This window comes from Rhinolophus ferrumequinum, chromosome 19, assembly GCF_004115265.2.
Source record: "Rhinolophus ferrumequinum isolate MPI-CBG mRhiFer1 chromosome 19, mRhiFer1_v1.p, whole genome shotgun sequence".
In the NCBI taxonomy this organism is placed as follows: Eukaryota; Metazoa; Chordata; class Mammalia; order Chiroptera; family Rhinolophidae; genus Rhinolophus; species Rhinolophus ferrumequinum.
This window is the reverse complement of record NC_046302.1, coordinates 46318244-46339888: the sequence shown is the minus strand read 5'-3', so window position 1 is coordinate 46339888 and position 21645 is coordinate 46318244. Positions and strand designations below refer to the sequence as shown.

Below are 21645 nucleotides of genomic sequence, written 5' to 3'. Positions count from 1 at the left end.
GAAGAGGAGTCTGGACCCACACCCAGTTTTCTGCTCTGGAGCCCCACATCTAGGTCTGTCACCGGCTGACTCTACGTCATGAGCACACAGCAGCTCCTTGCACTTTCCCAAAAAGAGGGTGAGCGATGCTCACCTGCCCTGCAGATCCCCCAAATCTGAGCTTGTTCTTGCTAAGCTGGTGTCCACAGCACCTGTCACTTTTCTCCCTGTCCTCATTACTGCCACCTGAGCAACTGCCTGGGCGGGGAAACACTTTGAACTTAAACTGTCTTTGTGTCTGCGCCTGGAGCTGAGCTTTAATTGCGCGTGTCTCCACCTGCTTCTGCATTCCAGGAAACTTCTGGGTGCCCTCATGTGGCTCGTTTAGAACCTGGCGGATCCCAGAGAGGCCGGCCCAAAATGCGGCGGCCTAGGAAAGAAGAGTCTGCGTGCTTTCTTAGTGGCTTGCCACTGGCTCCCGAACCAGCTGACTCCTGTTTCCATGAACATATTAACATGAATGAAATCGCATTTGGATTATTACCACCTCCTAAAAGAGGATTTAGGATTACGAGGCTCCTGTCACAAAAATGCCTTCCTCGTTCCCTGGCTGCAAAAGGAGCCAAAGATGAGAAATAAATAGGTCAGTGGAACAGGCGGGCAGTTGAAAGGCTCACAAACTCAAAGCAGTCACAGAGGGACACGGTTTTGAGTGGTTGCGTTAAACATTTTACAGCCAGGACTATTTCATTCTAAGGCCTGCAAATTTACATGCGAACCTAACCCAGGGCCGACAAGAACTGCTCCCAACACGCTCTTCATGCTTGATGCTGGAGCTGGTCAATTCAGGGTGCAGACAATTTCCTGCAGTAAATAGTATCAACCAAAGGGGTAATTCTGTGGTGGGCAAAATCAGGAGCCTGGCTGACTCAGTTCTTTGCTTTGCCCAAGTTGAGATAGAACCATGTAGAGGTCACCTGTAGCCTTTGTACCTTTATCCTCAGTTATTAACTGTATACTCAGGAGCAAGAAGTCAGAGAATTGGCATAACGGGGAAACAGGCCAATAACAGGAAAATAACAGGAGGTGTGCACTGTCTGGGGTTCAGAGACCTAGACATCTCTATTGAAAAATCTTTGAATTGGATGTGTCACCCAGGATACACATGCCCTCTAATTGTTGCTCCTTCAGCTGTTGTATATGACATTTTCTTAGGGAACCCTCTTGGAATTAACCCTTTGGGTAGAGTATGCCAGTCTTCAATGTATGTGTTTGCCTTTTGATTTTAACCATTTATGCAAATTTACAGCTCGGGAAATTGACATTGAATGAAAATGCCCGCTCCAAAAGCGTGGCTCGACTGATCACAATTGAAACCGAGGAACAAAGTCAAAAGGGGATGGCACCCCAAGCAAGCTGCCGGTGGTGAGCTGTGCCACAGAGCCTTCCACAAAATCATGGCAACTGGAAGAGAGAGTTTGGAGACCCAACAAATGGAGCCTGCGTCTGGGGCAGCGCCCCGCGGGCCGCCCTTCCCTCTGTGGTCAGATACGTAGATAAGAAGAAAGTGGTTAACACTGCTCGTCAGCAGAGCAGCCTTGATTCGTTCATTCCCGAGCCTGAAACATCGGGAGTTGGCCCACGGGGTCCTGGAGGAGGAAGAGGCATTTCAGGAGGGCGCTGGGCAGTCTGCAGACATCTCAAGGGGGGTTTGTGAAGAGATGACTGGGTTTCCAGTCCCCAACGACTGAGCCAGACGCTGTTATCATTTAATCTGCCTATCGACCGATGAGACCTTTAGGGAAGCAAAACTGTTTATGGGATGTCTTTGCCACATTTGAATCCTGCGACCTATGGGGGGAGAACATAAGGCGAGATTAGGGCTGTTTCTGGTCCCCAAATTTCCTGGTTTCAGATGTCACCAGGAGTGTGGGAGGAGAGCTATCCTCAGACCTCACAGGACATTTACAGAGAACATGTGGACTTTCCCCAGGCCAGGGGTCGTCTAGCAACTTGTCTGCCCAGGAGTGTGAGGCCAGCCGGGTGTCCGGGACACCTGCACAGACTTTGAACAGACATCACAGAGCTATGTTCTAGCCTCCAGCTTCCAGCAACTCATTCCTTTCCTTTCCCTTCATTTCCCCCAGAACAGGTTGGCCTCGTGTTTTTGTAACTGGACATTCCAGCCTTATCAGAGAGCTGGTCAAATGTTTGTCTTTCATGGACTTAATATTTACTTATAGTGCAAGAGTGACTAACCACACACAGCACGCTAGTCTCTTAGTTAATCGAATCAACATTCACTTATTAAGCCCTGAATTTCATCCTAGACTCCGGAGTCAGCCTGCCGAAGACTGAATCCTCCATCAGCTGTTACCTGTAGGGGAGTTACTTAACCTCTTTGTGCCTCGGTTTCTCTGTCCGTAACATGGGATGATAGAATTTACCTTAGGTAGTTGTCATGAGGGTCAAATGAGGTGATACAGGTGAAGGACTTAGAATAGCACCTGGACCGTGGTAAGTGCTCAGTAAATATGTCGTCGTATTATATCACTACCACCCCGTGCTGCTGGGCACACAGTGTGCTTCTGTGTTTGCCGGTCCCGGAAGAGAGAAGGACTTTTACTCTTTCAACGTGACAATGCCACCAATGCCCCTCACAGTCCTGGTTATTATCCTTGGCTATAAAATAGCTACATTACCTTTTTCAGGGCCTGGCGATACATGGAAAGGCCCCGTGGTGGTCAGACCTCTTCCTTTAAAGCCTCATAATGGAGATAATAGAATGCAATCATAATCATTTAGGAGTCTGTTAAAGTAATTATTGCAAAGTCCCATCAGGACAGCGTGGCACCAATGTGATGCTCAAATAATGCTGGGGGGCTGAAGTGTTACGTCTGGGGTGTTGTGTTTTGACACCTGCATCCTGAATCTTCCAGGCCCGAAAACTGGAGTGTGTCTGTTGGAAGTCGCTTGGGATGCTGGGAGCACTTTTGTCCTCAGAGGGATGAATCACAGGGCCGGAAGGGTGATGTGCAAGGGCTAAAGAGAACCGGGGAACTATTGGAGCACACGGATGAACTTTTGGGACGGCTGCACTGGCACCATTGCGGTTCACTTTGTTTTAATACTTGGTATTTTCAAAAACTTCCCAAGCCTCTGAGTCTGCTCTGGGCTGTGATAAATCCAGTCTTGCGGCCACAATGAAATCTTTCCTGAGGATCGTGTGGGAGTTAAGCTGTGCTCAGATGCCAGCGTTCCGTCTGCCGTCTTGCAGACTAGCTGTGGGACCTTCTCTGAGCCCCAGACTTGTCGTCTGTCAAACAGGGATAATAATAGAACCGCCTGACACAGTTATCGTGGGGCTTAAGTGTAAAGCGCCTGGCATGTGGTCGGTACTATGCAAATGCTGGCTATTGTAATTATTAAAAAATTTGTATGCTGGTGGGGGGGGAGCTATCCACTTAACCAAATATTCTGATTAGGGAGGATCTGGTTAATTGAGATTCCTCTGTAAATAGGAAAGTCTTAGAAAATAAGTCTGTTTCTAACTGAGGGAAAGACAGAACATGATGCGGTCAGTCAGGTTAGGACGTACCGGGCATTTAAAGGGTCTCATCTGGGTGATGTGCTGCTTCCCGGGAGAGGGTTGTATCTATGCTGACGCCCCACAAGTACCAGCTGATGATGAAAGTGAGGCCGGATCTTGTCTGCGGCCCTTATTTGATGTTCCCAGGCTTGGGTGCCAGGGCAGGTGGCATCAGGACTTGGGAATTTCCGCTCTCTCCTTGCTGGGTTCTGTAAAGAGCTCTTTTGCCCAACAAGTCCCTAAAGATTGTTTCACGATCTGTAGCTCCCCCAAGATTGGTCAGAGGTTGGGAGCCTTTAGGGAAGAGAGAGTTCATCCCAGCAGAAGCTGGTAACCTCAGGTACCTCCATTAACATCAGTCCCGAGGGCCAAGCTGGGAGCAGCTGGAGTGCCAGCGGCCTGGGTACCAGGGGCCTCCACCTCATCCAGTGCCCAGAGCCAGGATGGCTGCCTTCCAGCTTCATTACTTGCTATTGGGGGGCCACAAAAAAGGTGAGCAATCAGTGCATGCGTATTTATGATACCCTTGTTCTCGTCGTTCTTATTACCATTGAGATGTATAATGCGTTCTGGTCTGCTCATAATTATACGGAATGTCATCCTGTATATATTTAATTGTTAAGAAATAAAATTTTAATTAAAAACTGGAACTTTTTAAAAGGGAGCTAATGGTGGAACAAATTCTCAAGGGAAATAAGATTGATCAAGACATTTATGGGTTTTCAACTCTGGTATAGATGGCAATGAATTAAGAAGCCAGAGGAACAGAAAGTCTCTTTCCTGCATTTCAGTGTCTTCTGTTTTATGACAGAGAAGCTCAAAGTATCTTGGCACTGATGGAAACACAGCTTTGTGATTAAATATCCCATACAAGGCTGTGTCTTCTAGTGTGGTGAAGCTAGGGAATTTTAGAACAAGTGTTACAGCATGTAAACAACTCTCTATGATTTAAGGAGTACACATGCTACTGGTTAGTACTATAGAGCATTTTCACCATTCCGCTGCTTTTCTCTTCAAAGAGGTAAAGAAGGATTCTATGTAGGAAACCAAACCTTGGCTAATTAGTAAGGCCCAGCCTTCCGCCCCTGTGCCATAAACGCATTTATCAGATACGCTCCTATTTTAGCCAGTTACTTTAAAAAGCAAATACTCTTTATCAGACGTGTCTCTATTTTAACCAATTACTTTATTGCGTTTTTATTACAAGTGCAAAGGTTAGGCAAAGTCAATGGCTGCTGTCTACATGGCCCTTAGTCACAGCAAACACTCCTGGCCAAGGAACTTTGGAACTAGGCTTCTTATTGTCCAAACTGTCAGTCGTACCTAAGTAATTATTATGAATGTCTTTTATATGTCAACCATTATGTTGAAAGTCTCCCCAAGTTCAAGCACAAGATGGGGGAAAATCACCTCCACCTTGGATTCCTCTGATAATCTCGAAAGATTATTTTTTTTCAACCCTAAACGGATATGTGGAAAATGGTCTTTTGTGAGGTAAAGCTTATGGCACCACCCAGTCATAAACAGAGATTGATAGAAGCACAAGTATTAATTACGCAGCATGTTAATTTGGCATACAATTCCAGTTCCCATTTGAATTTTGAAATTTATCTACAATTAGACAATTCGTCTTATAGTAGCCTTTTGCTCATTCCAACCACCACATATTCCTTTGTGGAACAGACAGGAGAAGGCAAGGGAAGGGGACAGAGAAAATAAATGAGCATAGATATTTTAAGGGTTTAAAGTGCTCCTACTGTTCATTTAGAGAATTCTTGCCCCTACTTCTAATCTCCCTCGGATTTTGTTCCATCTTTGGAAAAAAGTCTTTGGGAAGCGGGGAGAGGTGGTGGGAAAAGGGGGAATGGCAGAGTCCTGGGGACCACTGAATTCACTGTCTTGAATTGACATTGTTGCTACTTTGGGTCAGAATGATAGAGTTCTGTTGGGTTTTCCGCCTGCCTGGCTCTGTGGTCTTGGGTAAATCACCACACATTTTGAAGCCTTAATTTCCTCATCTGTATTTTGTTCTCTTTTTAAAGTGTATTGGGGTGACCGTGGCTAGTAAATATACATAGGTTTCAACTGTATAATTCTGTACTATACCATCTGTACATTGCCTTGTGTGGTCACCCCCCAGAGTCGGTTCTCCTTCCAGCACCATATATGTGATCCCCTTTACCCTCACCTCCCACCCCCCTCCTTCTCATCTGTATTTTAAAGGTTCCTGATGGATGAGTGTTTCTCCAAGTGCGGCCCATTCACATCACTTGGTGCTTGTAAAAAGTATGGCTTTTGGCCCCCACTCCAGACCTCCGAGCACTGGGGTGGGGCCTGAGAATCTGCATATTTAGTTCTCCCCCAGGTGCTTCTCGCACCCAACCATCTGAGGCCCACCAGCTAGGTGAGCCCTGAGGCTCCTTATGCTCTCACAGTCCGTGCGGCTAGCAGGGACAGGTATGGTGGCTAATACAGGTGTACATACGGAGGGTGCAGCTGACAGCAGGTAGCTCGATGGGCTGTTAGTTTCAGCAGAGAGGGGCCAGCCTTTTGACCTGTGGTCCGGGACGGATGGGACTCAGGGGTCTGGTTGCATCTGGTTTTCACTTCCCAGAGACACACCACCTTCTCCTACGAGGTGAGCCTGGGTAAAGCTACCTGTCCAGGAGGAGTACAGAAACCTTGGACAACCCTCTCGAGGTTTTGTTTGGCTCCTTGTAGATCCAACAGTCTAATAACAATTGACTTTACCCACACGAGGTAGCCGCGGATGCCGCCTGTATTTCTAGCGCTGTGTGAAACTTGGACAGTCTCTGTTTTCCTCCCTCCCTGCCTCCTTCCCCCACTCCTTCTCCACCCGGATACCCTTGATCTTGTTGATTGGCTGTCTAGAATTAATTGGCTGCTGACTTAACCTCTCACCAGGCTGCCTGATGGAATTAGCAAACTCCAACAGACTTTGCAGCCCTGAGAATTTATGCTTATTTACTGCCCAAAAGGACAAGCCCCAGGAGTAGACAAACCAATGCTACCCCAAGAGGCCTGATTCATTCATTAGAGATTAGCCTACAAAAAACAGGTCATATGGCCATTCTGAGTCTGAGTCATTTTAGCAGAAGCCCTCGGTATGCGCCCACCCCTCCGCCCCCACCCCACCCTTCCGAGCAGTCATACTCTTCCTTATGCCCTCACTGCTGCTTGGTTGGGCTCTAGCCCGGCATCAGGCACATTGTATCTGCAAGAATTGGCTTCCCTCACAGGTTATGAGCTCTCTGAAGTGGGCACAGTCTTACCCTTTCTTGATTCCCCAAGGCCTAGCAATGTGCCTGACACACAGCAGACCTTTGAATTAGTTTTCTAGTGATACAAAATACTACAGGCCGGGTGACTTAAACAACAGACACTTATCGTCTCACAGTTCCGGAGACTGGAAGTCCAGGATCAAGGTGGCAGCAGGTTTCGTTTCTCCTGCGGCTTCCATCTGTGTGTGGCTTGTAGAAGACCATCTTTTCCCTGTGTCTTCACATGGTCTGTCCTTTATGTGTGTCTGTTCTACATTTTCTCTTCTTGTGAGGACACGGGTTACATTGGATGTTACACCCTAATGATCTCATGTTAACTTAATCACCTCTTTAAACACCCTGACTCCAAATGCAGTCACATTCGGAAGGACTGGAAGGTAAGGCTTGAACGAATGAATTTGAGGGGACACAATCAGCCTACCAATAACACCCTTTAATAAATGTTTGTCAAGGAGTAAATGAATGAGCTAGTAAGACAGCAATCTGTGTCTATGCTGCACTTGCAAAAGGGTACTCTACTTCCTTACCTCTTCCAGACACACATAAGTTGGTAGGGAAGTTTTACTGGAAAACACACAAAGAGGAGGATATATTCTTTAATAAAACTGGGGCTACTAATGATCAGACTGACCATTCTAACCAGAGCCATCACGAGATCTGGTGATGCATGGACTGCACTTGGGTTACTCGTCTTCCTCTATTCTTGACCTGTGGGGAGGTTTGATAGCACAGGGGTCAAGGGAAAGGTAAGTTTTTGCTTTGTACTACTTTTTCTCAGAACGTTTCAACTCCCATTTATAAGTGCGTATGCAATAGAATGTGATTCTGTTAAAAGCCTGTAACAGTGGAGTTGGGAATTTGAAATCATGATATAATTCTCAGGCCCCAGGTGATCTTCTGTGACTTTGGAGCACCTGAGAACTGCTCATAGTTCTCATGAATTACCAAGCTACAAAGTTTCCAAGAATTCTTCTCACTCTTCCCAATGTCACGGCCTTATCACCCTTCTCCTACTCCCTTGGTCGTTAGAGTGTACTGCACTTTCCAACACTTGTTTAAATCTATAAATTTTTCGGTGGGGGGGGCCTCATACCAACTCTACGAGGAAAGAGAAGAGAGAATTATTACTCCCTTTTGTAGATGGGGAGGTGAATGAATAGATTGAGTAAGTGGTATGCACAACTTTCCTGATATGAAGTTTTCCTACCCCATCTTTTCAGCTCCAGAGCATTTTGTCCAGATGTCGCTCTCGTGGGTCTTACCTCTTCTTACCTTGTGTTATCTGCTCCCCTGTTGAGCTCCTTAAAAGCAGACCCATGTCTTTAACCCCTATATGATTCTGTGGGACTGCACCTTAGAGATGCTCAATCTTTGCACGTTGAATGAACCAATATGTAGCTCATATGGTACCATTTCTTGAGCAGCTACTGTGTGCTGGCCACGGTGCTTTGCACCTTAACATAATGCCATTTAATTCTGCAGCCCTTTGGAGTAAGTATACTTTTCATCCCCATTTAACAGAGGGGAAAGCTGAGGCTTAGCAAGGTTAGATGATTTGCCCAAGGTCATACAGCTAGTAAGTGATGAAACCAAGATTTAAACGTGGGTAGCTGGACTGGTGCAGCTGCTGACTGTACTTCATCACTACCCCATACTGAATGGTGGTCACACAAGGTGTTAAGAACCAACCAGACTGGAGGCCAGGTCTCCTTGCTCTGGCCGTCAGTGCCCAGAGCCCCCCGGTGCAGTTGAGGAGCATTCTTTAAAAGAATCCACAGTCCAACATTTTCCATTTTCACAGTTTAGATTTCCCATTGCCTAATCTGGTTGGCTCATTCTAGTTATTGCTGATGCAAATTTGCCTCCTTTAGGACACACAGAAGCACATCCCATACACACATTCATTTGTTCAGTTCTGAGAGTCCATCGCCAAACTTGAAAACAAGTCTTGACATTTCTGAGTTTCAATTCTTTTCTCCCAACCGCTTTCTATCCCCTCCACTCCAAGCAGCCAGTGTGAGAATTTGGGGCTTTCATATTGTGTGCTCCGAGGACACGGGGACATTGCCCAATGTCACTTGAGAAGACTAAGTCTGCAAAGCAGGCAGTGAAAGAAAGTGTCATTTTCCCCTTGGAATTAGCCTTGCTTCAGTAGGCAATGTATTGCTAATAGTACAATTATGGCAAAACATGTTATTAGTAATAAAATTATCAAAGTCTTTTTCACAACTTATAGCTGTAAGAAATAGTAGCTACCTCCCCATTTCCCCTTTCTCCAACAGTAAGCACTGCCTGGCCAGGGAGGGGGTTTATGCCCTTTCAGCTGGTTCCCTGAAATCCTGCCCGTGGGTGTATTTCTGCAGCCTGCGCCTCTAGGAGCCAGGTGTGCGCTTCTGTAGGCTGAATTTGGCAGTAAATTATGTTTTGCTTTCTGTCAGCTGCCTGACAGCTAAAATCATATTTACTGTCAGAGGTGACAGGGGCCACAATGGTGATGTATTGAAGTGCTGCAGAGTCACGAGGGAGCAGGCTGGCTAGTTCCTCTGTCCTCTCCACTGTTACCTGCTTCCTGCGGCATGTGGCCTGAGCTGCTGTGCCCGGGAATGAACGATCCCGGGACACTGGTACAGGTGAGCACCACAAGGACGTGCAGTCTCAGTAGAGTCATTGAACACATGGCCAGCTTCCAGACAGTTCTCTTAGTAGGCTTAAGATGTTGGAGAAATCCTACCCCTTAATTGCACTGTGTGACAAAATGCAAAATCTGTCTCTGCAATTGCATCTAAGCTCTGGGCTCCAAAGCACTGGGGCTATATTCAAATGGATATTTAAACTCACAGACGATATGCTTCATTTCCCCCAAGTGATTGATTTGTTTCTTATCGTTGTCCCAGCCCCCACCCCTAACCCCTACCCCCACTGGGATGTTTACTTTTTTCATTTTTAGAGACCCAAGTGAAGTGTCCTTTAGACTGGTGATAAGCCCAGCTTTATGGCTTTGCTGCTTATGAACTGGAAACCTGATGTGCTCTTGCTCTACCCCAGCCCCTTAGAAGCTGCTCTCTGGGCATTCTTTCCTCTGTGTCTATCTAGTTTCCTCCCCGCTCCTTTTGCTGGGTTCCTAGTAGATTCACAGGAGCCGCTTATAAGACTGACTCTGGCTCCTGAAGCATTGTTCTAGAGACCCACCCCTCCACCAGGACAGCTACCACTCACTGATCCCTTGCTAAGGGCCGGCTGTCGTGCAATGTACTTGACCCCATCTGCAGATCACCCGGGGCACGAGAGGACCAGTGGCAGAACGGATGCCTGGCCCACCTTTACAACCCACACCTTTGCGTTCTGCCTCTGCTCCAAAGCTCACAAGTGATGAGTTTGAAGGGCCTTTGTTTTGCGCAATGGACACGTTAGACCAGGGCTGGCTTCATGGGCAGCTGTGCAGTCACACGGGGCCCTGTGCTCAGGCCTCCTGCTTGGGCTTGGCAGGTCTGTGGTTGCTGAATCTGGAAATTCTTACTCATTTTGTCTTAGAATTCGTGCTTTGTAAATGAAGTCCGATGGGACAATGGCATGTGCGCTGGGGACTTAAAGCCTCAGGTAAGCACCTAAGTGCCACCTCCCAGTCCTTCCTGCTGTCCCCAGGGAGGGTCTCAGGTGTCTGTTCCCCAGTCACCTGGCACCTCCAGCCCCCTTCCTCTCCCCTCCTTTCCATCACTGCCCCCCTCTGCCCGGGTCTTAAGGGGGAATGCCTGTGTGCTGTTGCCCTCAGACAGGGCCTGAGTGTGCACACGGGAGGGTGGGGACCAGGTGTGTGCCCTTCAGTGTCTTGAGGTCGGCGGCGGCCATCCCCACCATGGGCTGGCAGAGCATTTGACAGGTGATTCAGCCGGGCCCCTCATTCGCTCTCACTCTAGGTGCTGAGCACATCCCAGGGCAGAAGTTGCAAATCTTTGGGGGTTGGGGAGCCAGTCTGTGGGGAGGGAGATTGACTTCTTCACCCCACCCAGGGTGCCGCATTTTCATCTTGTGTTAACCCAGCGGATGATGTAGCTGGCTCGGCTGAGTTCCTTGTGTGGGAACAGCAATATCAGGAATAATGGTGACGATTCGAGACTATGGTGTGCGGGCCATCCTAGGGGGAGGGACGCCGTGGCCTCACTCAGCTGGACACTGGAAGACAGTAGGCTCCACAGTTTCTATTTGGAAAATGGTATAGATCAGTAGAAAAGCTTTTCCCTACAAATGTCACCAACCAGAGAAGCAAAGCAATTGCAGTTACTCGATGGGAAACGATAGGTATTAGGTTTCAATTTCCAGGCACAGACTTTTGTTCTTTTGATGTTTTGGTTTCTGTACAAGCCACGGAGGTCCACGTGTGTCAGCCTCTGGCCCAGCACAGAATGACCCAGAAATATTTATAGGCATGCTTCCTTGGTGTCCCATTCAGGGTCAGAGCAGACCGTGACATTCCAATGTGGCATCTTGACTGGTGTCCCAGAACTTCATGTGTCATGCAACTCCCGAGCATCAGCGCCAGAAGGAAACGTAGACATTCAAGCCTTCATTTTGCCCAGAGATACGCCTTACTGTGCACGTATGAGTGCTTAGGGCTACGAAAACGGGTCTCGTGGCGTCTTGTCCAGTGCTCTTTAGCTGAATTGAAGGGGCAGCAGTAGTGAAAGATAGCACTGAGTATTTAATATTTCCTGGGTACAGAACTAAGCACTGAACTCAGAAATTGGGTCATCTGACCCTACGAGGTCTGTATTACAGGGGAGTCTCATCAAAGACACATTTAACATGGGCGAATCCAACTGTGTATTCATTTCCTGGGGGCTGCAATAACAGAGTGCCCCAGACTGGGTGGCTTAGACAACAGACATTTATTGTTCTGGAGGCTATCACAGTTCTGGAGGCTAGAAGTTGGAAATCAAGGTGTAGGCAGGATTGGTTTCTTCTGAGGATTGCGAAGGAGAATCTGTCCCGGGCTCTCTCCCAGCCTGCAGTAGCCTCAGGCATTCCTCAGATGTAGATGGCCCTGTGCCCCTGTGTTTTCATGTAGCCTTCTCTCTATTTGTGTCTCTATGTCCAAATTTCCCCTTTTTATAAGATCACCAGGCATAATGGGTTAAGGTCCATCTAATGACTTCTTTAAATGGATTGTCTCTGTAAAGACCGTATATCTAAATAAGGTGCTAGGGGTTGAGACTTCAACGTATATATTTCTTTGGAGGGACAGAAATTAACCCATAACAAATTGTACACACACACACACACACACAGAGAGAGAGAGAGAGAGAGAGAGAGAGAGAGAGAGAGAGAGAGAGAGAGAAACAAGGGCTATTCCGTCATGCTTCCATGGAAAGATGGCCAATGTGGAAGAAGGGTGAGACAGGAGACATAAACTTGCTTTTCTCCCATCAGATTTGGTTCCTAAGTGCCTTCCAAAGTGTGGGCATCTCACTGTCAAGAATGACATTACATTTTAAGAGAGCGACTTTTCACGGAACCTGTCCCCCAAAGACACACCAGCCATAGACACTTTCGATGAACTGAAGAAGTCCTGGTGTGCATTGTGAGAGATGCTGTGTTGACCTCCAGAGGTTCTGTGACTGAAGTGTGGCCAATTTAAGGGATCTTCAAGGGATGCCCGATCAGTAGTGAGTCCTTCCTTAGGCACCGACTTCAGAATCCAGCCCTGATAAAAACTGCAGACGCTACTGCAATGTCTCCCTTGTAGAAATGGCGGCCCCCAAAACTCAGGGGGATTAAGTTCCTTCCTGCAGATCATGCAGCCAGTTCACAGCAGAGCTCACCTGTAGCCATGGAGTCCAGACCTAACTAACCCAGAGTCCATGTCCTAGTGTCTGAAATTTGCCACTGGGCCAAAGGGGAGATTGTGTGTCTCCTCTTACCCCAACCAATGTCAAGGACGGATGGGTTCAGGCTGGGGTGGGGTTTGGAGGAATCTGTTTTCCCTGGAAGGGAGAATGTCCTTTATTCAAAGTCGCTTTGTTCTCAGAGAGAAGTAGCTGTATAGAGGCCCAACCTAAGACTGGCTTCTGCTTTCCTTCTCTCTTGGGTTTTAGAGTAACCGGAAAAGGCAGGGAGGACCACCTACCTACGGGCAGAGAGAACACCTTTGAAAGGGACTCTGGGAAGCAATGTTTTCTCAGCAGCTCAGTTCCAGGACTAAGTTCCTAGGAAACCCGACACTTCTCATCTTGGGCTAATGTCAGATCAAGTGCCAGGGGGAGAAAGCCATTGACCAAGAACCGAACTTGAAGGTGAGGTGCAGGGAGAAGAGGTGCAGGGACGGTGTGACAGCCAGACCAAACCCATCACAGGCATCAGGAATCAAGCCAAAAGGTAGAAGGTTGGAAACCTTGAGACCCATGAAATGGGAAGAGTTTGGATGCTGATTTCGAGGGCAAGTTCATTTTCTTGATCTCTATGGAGGGTTTTCTGAAGAAATGAGTGAGATAAATGTACATCCAAACTCTACTTTCCTCTTTTTTGTTTTCAACATTCAATTTCATGACAAGTGAGAGTTAGTAGGTGTGTGCATCTAAACAGCGCCTCCAGACTTATGTGTGTGACCAGATAACCGCTCACATCCAAAGAGCGCCCTTCCCTGAGCCCTCTCACAAACACCAACACTTGAAAAACCCTGAGGTGGCCTGTTACCTGTGCCATGGCCTGCTGCACTTCTCCCCTGCAGCACTAAACACATATTTCTCTCCGTATTCACCATCTACTTCCTCCAGCAGGCTGCGAGCAACACGAGGCAGAGACCATAGGTACACAGTTGATGCTCAATAAATGTTAGTGGAAGAAATGAATGCCCATTTTACAGCTGATGAAAGGGAGCCACTGAGACAGACAGAAACTTGCTTGAGGTGTCAGAGCAGGACCAGAGCCAGTGTCGGGTGCCTGCTGGTTCAGGCTGCCTTCTTTCTGTCGCCCTTCTTGTATGACCAGGGCCTTCCCTCTGAGCTTCACGGCCCCAGGAATGGCCACGGTGATTGTACATGGTCTTCCCTTGTTTGGCCCCAAATCTGCATCCAGAGGAAATCGCATCAAAATGCACTTCTCTGAAAGCAGAATATGACCACCAGCACGCTGAGGAGTGTTTGGGGGAGACCTGGGGAGGAGCCTAGGAGGGTGCAGGGAGGGTGTTTGGTGCCTTAGGTGTTTCTAGACTGATTACAGTGGCCTCTGTGAAGCAATAATTGGAAATGGTGTTTGCTTGGGATTTTGCGCTGAAGAGGATCCCAGACAACAGCTGATGGATCCCCTGGGTAGGCAGGCCAGGGTGTCCCCAGGAAGCTAAGACCCCTCCAGTACCAACCTGGCAGTCACTGATCCCTGATCAGTGAGCAATTACTGGGCACTTTGAAGCAGCATTTCAGACTGAGAAAATGCACAGAATATGCAGAAAATGGAGATTGTGCTAGGTGGGGTGCCCTTGAGAATCGTTAGCTAAAGTCTCCTCTTGGAAACCGTACCGATGAGAGCAACGTGTCCCTCGGGTTGGATAAAAGTGCAGTTCACTTCCCCGCTTGGGGTGATGTCAGCTCTGACAGCAATGGCAGCCTGTCCTCGTGGAGGGAGACTCACTGCAGACACAGCGTCTCAGTGACTGTCCCCAGGGGCATGGGAATCAGAGCCCTTAGAAAATCCCAGGAGCAGGATGTTGGGTGATACTTTCTGTGACATCAGGATCAGTAAGCAGGATCTACAGGTGAAGACAGAGGCTCTAAACAGCTGGGGTTCAGGGTGGTCCCATGGCCCACCGAATGACCCCGCTGCCCCCTCACTGTCATCCCAGGGTCCCCCCCCCCAGAACTCCTCGTCCCCAGTCAGCATGAGGAAACAACTGAGCAGTGAAAGGAAGAGGAGGGGGAAGAGCCGATAAAAATTTGGGGTTTACTGGTACCGTGGAGTCTGCTGCAAGTCTGTCCTCCCCACACAGGGTGGTAAAGGGATGCCCCCCACCCCCGCCAAACCCCAATGGGAAGAACTCTGAGGATCTCTTATGGATAGTGGGCACGTCTGCAGGAACGGGAGCCTGGCATCTCATTTCCTGATTGTTCGTGCTCACGCAGCAGACCCACTAACTGAGGAGGGAGAAGAGACGGAGAAAGATGGCAGGGTGAACAGAGAAAGGAGGCAGCAATGCAGCTCCCTGAACTCCCATGGTTTGGAGCAAGGCGCATAGTTATCTGTGGGCCAGACACACGTGGTGGGAGGCAGGTAGGCTTGAGTTATTGATACAAAGCCAATAGGAGCTGGTAGGAGCTGGCTGGGATGGGTGCCCGGGTCAGGGACCCCCTTCCCTCACCCCAGAACTCCCTCAAGAACTCCCATATGTGCCCTATGAGAGGCCAGTCACACAGGGGTTGTAGAGTGGTGAGTCCGTGTTAATAAAGAGAAGACCACAACAGCTCAGGTAAGCACGAGCTGCTTCTCTTTGCTCTTGTGCATCAGAGGAGGAAGGGGCCCAGAAGGTCGAGGAGAAGCGAAGGAAAAGGGCAGACCAAGGGGCTGAAGTTGGGAACAACGAGTAAGTAATGTGACGCCTTCTTGTCCAAGTCTAAAATACTGGGGGAGGAAACTGTAAGTGTCAAATTGGATGAGATCGACGTTTTGACCTGGATTAGCTTACAGGGCAGTAATTGGAAGTCACCGGGAAACTAGTCTGGGATTCGCACCTGTGAGGGAGGGTTGGAGGGGGCACAGGACTGGGCAGGGGGAGCAGCTGGACTGGAGTGCAGTCCAGCCCAAGTGTTGGGTTGAATTATGAAGCCTCACCCCCAGTATCTGGGAATGTGAGCTTATTTGGAAATAGGGTTACTGCTGATATAATTACTTAAGATGAGGTCATACTGGAATAGGGTGGGCCCCTAATCCAATATGAGAGGTGCCTTTATAAAAATACCATGTGAAGATTGGAGTTATGCTTCTGCAAGTCAAGGAACTACGAGAGGCAAGGAGAGAGGCCTGGGCTGGATCTTTTTCTATCACCTGGTGAGGGAGCACGGCCCTCTGACACCTTGATTTCAGACCTTTGCCTCCAGAACTGTGAGACAATACATGTCTGTAGTTCGAAGTGCACAGTTTATGGCACTTTGTGACTGGCAGCTCTAGGGAAACATACGGTTGGCCCCATGGGGACCTCTGGAGCTGGACAACCCTTAGGGGTTGTCCCAGTTGAGTCTGGAGGCCAGGTCTTTGAACCTCCTCATTGACCTGTCATTGTGTGTAGGCTGTCCCCCATATCTGAGGGGCATAAACTGGGGCAAGGCAGCTTCTTCTGGCCACTCTGAGCGGTCGGCAGCCAACATTCCCTACCAGAGCCAGGACTAGGGTGACAAAAGTGAGGTAGTCACTCAAACTGCAAAATTTAAGGGGGTACTAAAGCACAGCATTCAAGATAAATAACATTTCAATGCAACATATAAATAATTACAATGAAAGAGCCGTGATGAACAGACACACCTCTCAAAATTTTACCTGAAACAGGGTCAGTAGTAGAGATGCTTTCCTCTTGCCACAGGCTGCAATATGGGCTGGCACAGCACTGCCCCCCGTAGCTGTGGAAAGGAGTGCCTTGGTCCTGCAGGGGATATCTGGGGCACACCATAACGTCCCCTCCACCCAGGAAGAAGTAAAGCCAGGTTTAGGACCGGGAGTCCCCCAGGCACAGGACTCCACAGTCTGAATGCATGACCACTGCCCTCTACTGCTTGGAAGGATCTAGAGGAAGTATTTTAAAGGAAAGGAATAATCGAAGCCACAGGAAAAGTTGTAAGGTCTGTTGTGTTCCAGAGTCAAATCTACTCCTTGTTCTGTGAAGTAGAAATGCCAACAGGGCCACAAACAGCTGGGAGCTGGATCATAATGGTTCAGGGTCTGTGTGATGGACACGTGCACCATTCTGAACTCAGGAGAAAAAGGAGCCCATGTTGGCTGCTGAGAGGTGACTGTGCCTCCAGTGACACAGTTAAATCAAGGTCACGATGTCCAAGGACAAAGACATTTTTGTTCGTCCCTCTTCTGCCATCAGTCCAGCCTTTTGAGTGATGTAGGTCTCCTTCCTGGACACGTTCGCTGCTGCTTCAATGACAAATCTGGGAGGTTTTATGTCCTGTGTTCTGGGTCTTTGAACTCCTGGCAGATATGCTCCCGGCTCAGAGGGATGGATGGATGATGGTCTCTGTACATTGACCCTTACCCTGCATCCCAAAGACGATCCCCCCAAGGCCACCTGAGTCATTTACTCCTCTTCTTGCAGCCTTGATTTCTGCTCCTCCCCCGCCTACTGACAGAACCGAAAACAAGAGACAACCTTCCTTTCCCAAGTGTTATAAATCCCCAGCTTAGCAGATCACAGGTTGATTGCCTTGGCTCATTGTCTGTCTGTAAAGGAGGCTGTTCACCCACAATGGATGGCTCCTCGCTATCGACATACATTTGACCCAACCGGAAGCACTACTGCTAACCACTTAACACTATTGTTTCAGAGCCAACTCCTTTGGCTGGCATTATCCCGGGGTTGATCATTTCTAATCAATAAAAATTGTCCGTGGGAACTAGTAACCAGTAACTCCCACTTCACGTTGAATGATAGAGGATGTATCTTGGCTTTGAGCTCCGAGATCTTCTTGTCTACTGAATAAACATCACGTCAAAGGTTATTCTATGTCCTTCCCATCAAGCCTAAATTTAGCAAAATTAGGATATGGATTTTCCTTTATTCTCTGTGATCACAAATGTAATGTCAGATTTTTTTTTTCTCCCAGAGAGCTTTTCATCCCACCTCCACTCAGTGTCAAGGTTGTCAGAACCATAATTTATTCATATTTTTGACCTCTGGGGAGGGCACTACCCAAAGGGTCAGGGAGTGTTATTGGATGTCAGGATGAAAATTCACTGTTCGGCTCCCTTTACATTTAATCCGGCCCGTGCAAATGCTGCCGAGGCGTTGGCTGCTGCAGTTACCCTGAAGAGCGAGCCTTTTTGCTCGTTAGCAATTCCGCAGTATGTATGCATTTCCCCAGGTCCGCAACGTGAACAACATTCGGAGCCTGCTTGGTTTCTCTGTAAGGAAGCGGAGCTCTGTTGTTTCTGCCCCTCCGCTTGAGTCACTGCCGTAACCCTGGGAGCCTGGATGGGGCGAGGGGCCACAGAGCATCCTGCTGTGGGGCTGGGCCATCCCACTCCTGTGGTCTCTTGCCGGGCCGCTCAGACCTGGCTCAGCCTTGCTGGGCTCACGCTGCAGCTCTTTACCCAGAACGTCAAGGCCCAGGCAGCCCTGGAAGCTTAATGATTTTCTGAGAACTGTGTGGAGAGGCCTAGAGGGCCAGAGGAACAATTAATCAATGCTAAATAATAACAATAGTTATTCTCTGATTCACTGACGGAATAAATCCCTCATCCCTGACCCGCAATAGATATAGTCCAGACAGGCACAGCGGAGCCTGTTGGCTCATTAGAATTCTTGCCAAGCGGCATCTTACATGTCTTCCAGAGGGTTCTATTTTCCCAGTCACTTTAAACGGCTTAGAAAGAGCTTTTGGAAAACCCACTGTCTTTTGATTGGTTTGTCCCCATCTCCCTTGAGGCAGCCGCTGGGATAAGGTTGCCCCTTATCCCCCCCCCAGGATAAGAGCTGGGTCAGCTCAGGCAGTAAGTGAGTCAGGTTCAGCGCTTCGGAACCAGGCAGCCCTGTGTTTATAAACTGGTCCTGCCGCTTTCCTGCTACATAACCTTCCTCGTGTCACATGATCTCTCTGAGCCTCAGTTTCCTCATTTATAGAATGAGAGCAATAATTGTGCCAACTCATAGGACTGTGGAGGTTACGTGAGATCCTGCATGTGAATTGAGATGGAGAACATTTTATTTTCTTTGGCGCTGGGATAAGGAAGAGCCTCTGATGTGGAAAGAATCCCTTGATTCGCTCACTCGGGGTTGAGCCTCCAGGGCCTGGGTATCGACTGGTCATGGCTTCGATGGAAGGCAGAAGCTGCTCTGCAAAATAGATGGAGAGGAAGTGGGAACTGGTGGGGGTGGGGGAGAAGGGCCTCCCAAGTGAGGGTGGGGGAAGGAAGGGCAAATAAAATGGGAAATGGTGTGCAGAGCACCCTTCCAAGTGACCTTTCCCCCAGTTCTGGGGAACATTCAAGAACTGCTTGGTGAGGCTGGATCCCTCATGATGCTGATGAAGGTGTACAAGCCCTGGGTCCCGGTGGCACAGGGCCCTGAGACAGCAGGGACAGCGAGGGGCTGAGGGAGAGGAAGGAGCCTGTACTTCTCACAGGAGGTCACAGAAATCTCCAGGAAGAACTTGGGCTTCCGAAGCAGGGGTGGTGGTCAAGGAAATTTCACTTTCAGTGCAAGGGGCGGGGATCCCCTAGCAGAGACGTTACACGTTGCGTGGCTTCTGGGAAAGTGCCGTGAACTAATAGAACTGAGGGCTGTGAATAGTACCTAAAACGAGGCGCCAAGGAGACAGTGAGCTGACTCTGATCGACTTTTCATCTTAATCCTATTTCGTTAAGCATTTGTAGGCTTTTGTGTTTTATATATGCACCAATACAAATCATTTGTATTTTGAGTTTCTTCTTTAATTCAAATGCAGCTGCTATAGTTCCTGCAACCCTGAGGAGTGAAACGCCACTTTCTCTTGTTGCTTTGCATCTGGGGAGCTTAGCAAAGGTTTCTCCCATGGTCCAGCCCCCCTCCGACCCCCCGCAGTCCTTTCCCTTCATCTCTGCAGGTCTGAACCCCACCGAATCTTCCGGGTCCATTTCAGATGTCACTTCTTCATAAATATTTCCCTTAATCTATAACCAGAGGGTGCCTCTTGGCTCTGCGTGCCCACTGCAGCGGGAGGTGCCCTCTCTTGTGGTAGTTGCCACTTTCTGCAGGGCATAATTGCTTCCATAGAACTTGGATTTTCTATTCAAGGACTATCTTCCCTTCCTTTTCATTTTGTACATCTATTCAAGCACCTACTTATGGGAACCATTTTGTTTTATACAAAGCAGCACCATTTTGCCCCTTCGCTAGAGTTACTGCATTGACTAGTGTCATGACAGAACTTTCTGCAATGATGGAAATCTGTATCTGCACCATCCCATAGGGTAGCTACATATGTTATTGAGGCTTGACATGTGGCTAGTGCACCTGAAGAACTGAATTTATAATTTTATTTAAATTAATTTGATACTCAATTTAAGTAGCCACACGTGGCTAGTGGCCACCATTTTGGACAGAGTAGGCGTAGACGCTGACAAGAAGAGAATTACGTGGACTAGGCTCACTCGCTGGCTTGGGAATCTGCTTTCCCACAAATGTCCTTGAAGGGCTCATGATTCAAATCTGTACCTCAGCTAAATTTCAGTTACCTCCCAGAGAGGACATAGCAGGAGTTAAAAATCTTGGCATGTCGAAGGTCAACTGTTTTATTTTATCTTCACTTTACTTCAGGTAAGCACATTTAAAATGTTTTTATAGCCCCCATAATGCCTTTCAAAGGCTGCGTTGTACAATAAATATTGGAGGAGAAAATGAGTGGGGATTTTATGAAATGAAGCCATACTTTTGAAAGACTACCAGCCACTGTGATTCTCTGCTTTTAAGGACAGGTATAGTGATGTTTGCGGTGACGGTATCAGCATATTGAAAAGAATCATTCAATAAATATTGACTGAAGGCACCTCGTGGTACACGGTGGTCATGGTGAAGGAGGGGACATGAAGGCTGTTTCTTTTCTCCCTTACAGCACAACAGTTCTGGAAAATTCCTTGAAGGAACTTTGGTGAGCTTATTGGTGTGATCTGGTATTATAGTTTGAATTGTGTCCCCCCACTCCCCCCAGAAGATGTGTTAACATCCTAACCCCAGGATCTCAGAACATGTCCTATCTGGAAATACGGTCCTTGTAGATGTCATTAGTTAAAGTAAGATGAAATCATCTTGGAGTGGGGTGGACCCTTAATCCAGTAGGAGTGGTGTCCTTGTAAGAAGAGGGAAATTTGGAGACAGAGACACACCGAGAGAATGCCATGTGACAACAGAGGCAGTGCTTGGCGTGTTGTGTCTGCAAGCCAAGGAATGCCAAGGATTAATGGCCACCACCAGAAGCTGGAAGTGGCAAGGAAGGGTTCTAACCAGAGTCGCACAGGGAGTGTTGACACCTTGATTTGAACTTCCAGGCGTTTGAACTTTGAAAGAATACATTTCTGTTGTTTTAAGCCACTGAGTGTGTAGTACTTCATTACGGGAGCCCTGGGACATGACAACATCTGGTTTATGCTGAATTGGTGTGGTGACAATGATACAGGGACTCTACCTGTATCATTGCTGGTCAGGGAAGATGCATTCAGCTGCACTTTGGCTGGAGGGAGCGAAGGAGGTGTAGACCCAGACAGAATCACTGCAGTGGCCACCACCCCTGAAGAAAGCATTTGAAAGGTGCTTCCTCACATTCTGCAACCACGCAGAGCTGCAGACTTGGAGCAGGAGGAGGGAGTGCCGGCCCCAGCGCCAGCACTTACCTCGGTGAAGCCATGCTTCTCTGCTCTGCAGAATGGGGATGCCTTGCCTTGGAATTTTCCTTCACTCGTGCGGTCCAGCTATAATCCCCAATGGGATGGAGACCTTTGGAAGGCAGGAATCATACCTCTTCCCACCCTCCCCAGGAGCTCAGGGCGTATTTGGTTTTTATTGCACAAAGCCTCATGAGGACATCGATCACATCTGGTTCA

The 21645-nt window shown here is 48.3% G+C and overlaps 1 protein-coding gene and 1 long non-coding RNA gene across 4 annotated transcripts in view; both read left to right on the top strand.

Moving 5' to 3' along the window:
* The window catches only part of LOC117011645 (uncharacterized), a 65468-nt gene extending 61261 nt beyond the window's left edge, over nt 1-4207 (top strand). Inside the window, exons 2-3 of the long non-coding RNA XR_004421042.1 lie at nt 334-622; nt 1289-4207. This is a non-coding gene — a long non-coding RNA (uncharacterized LOC117011645). The remainder of the gene's footprint in view (nt 1-333; nt 623-1288) is intronic.
* LOC117011643 (uncharacterized) overlaps nt 1-21645 on the top strand; it is a 193559-nt gene that overhangs the window by 116286 nt on the left and 55628 nt on the right. The window lies entirely within an intron of this gene.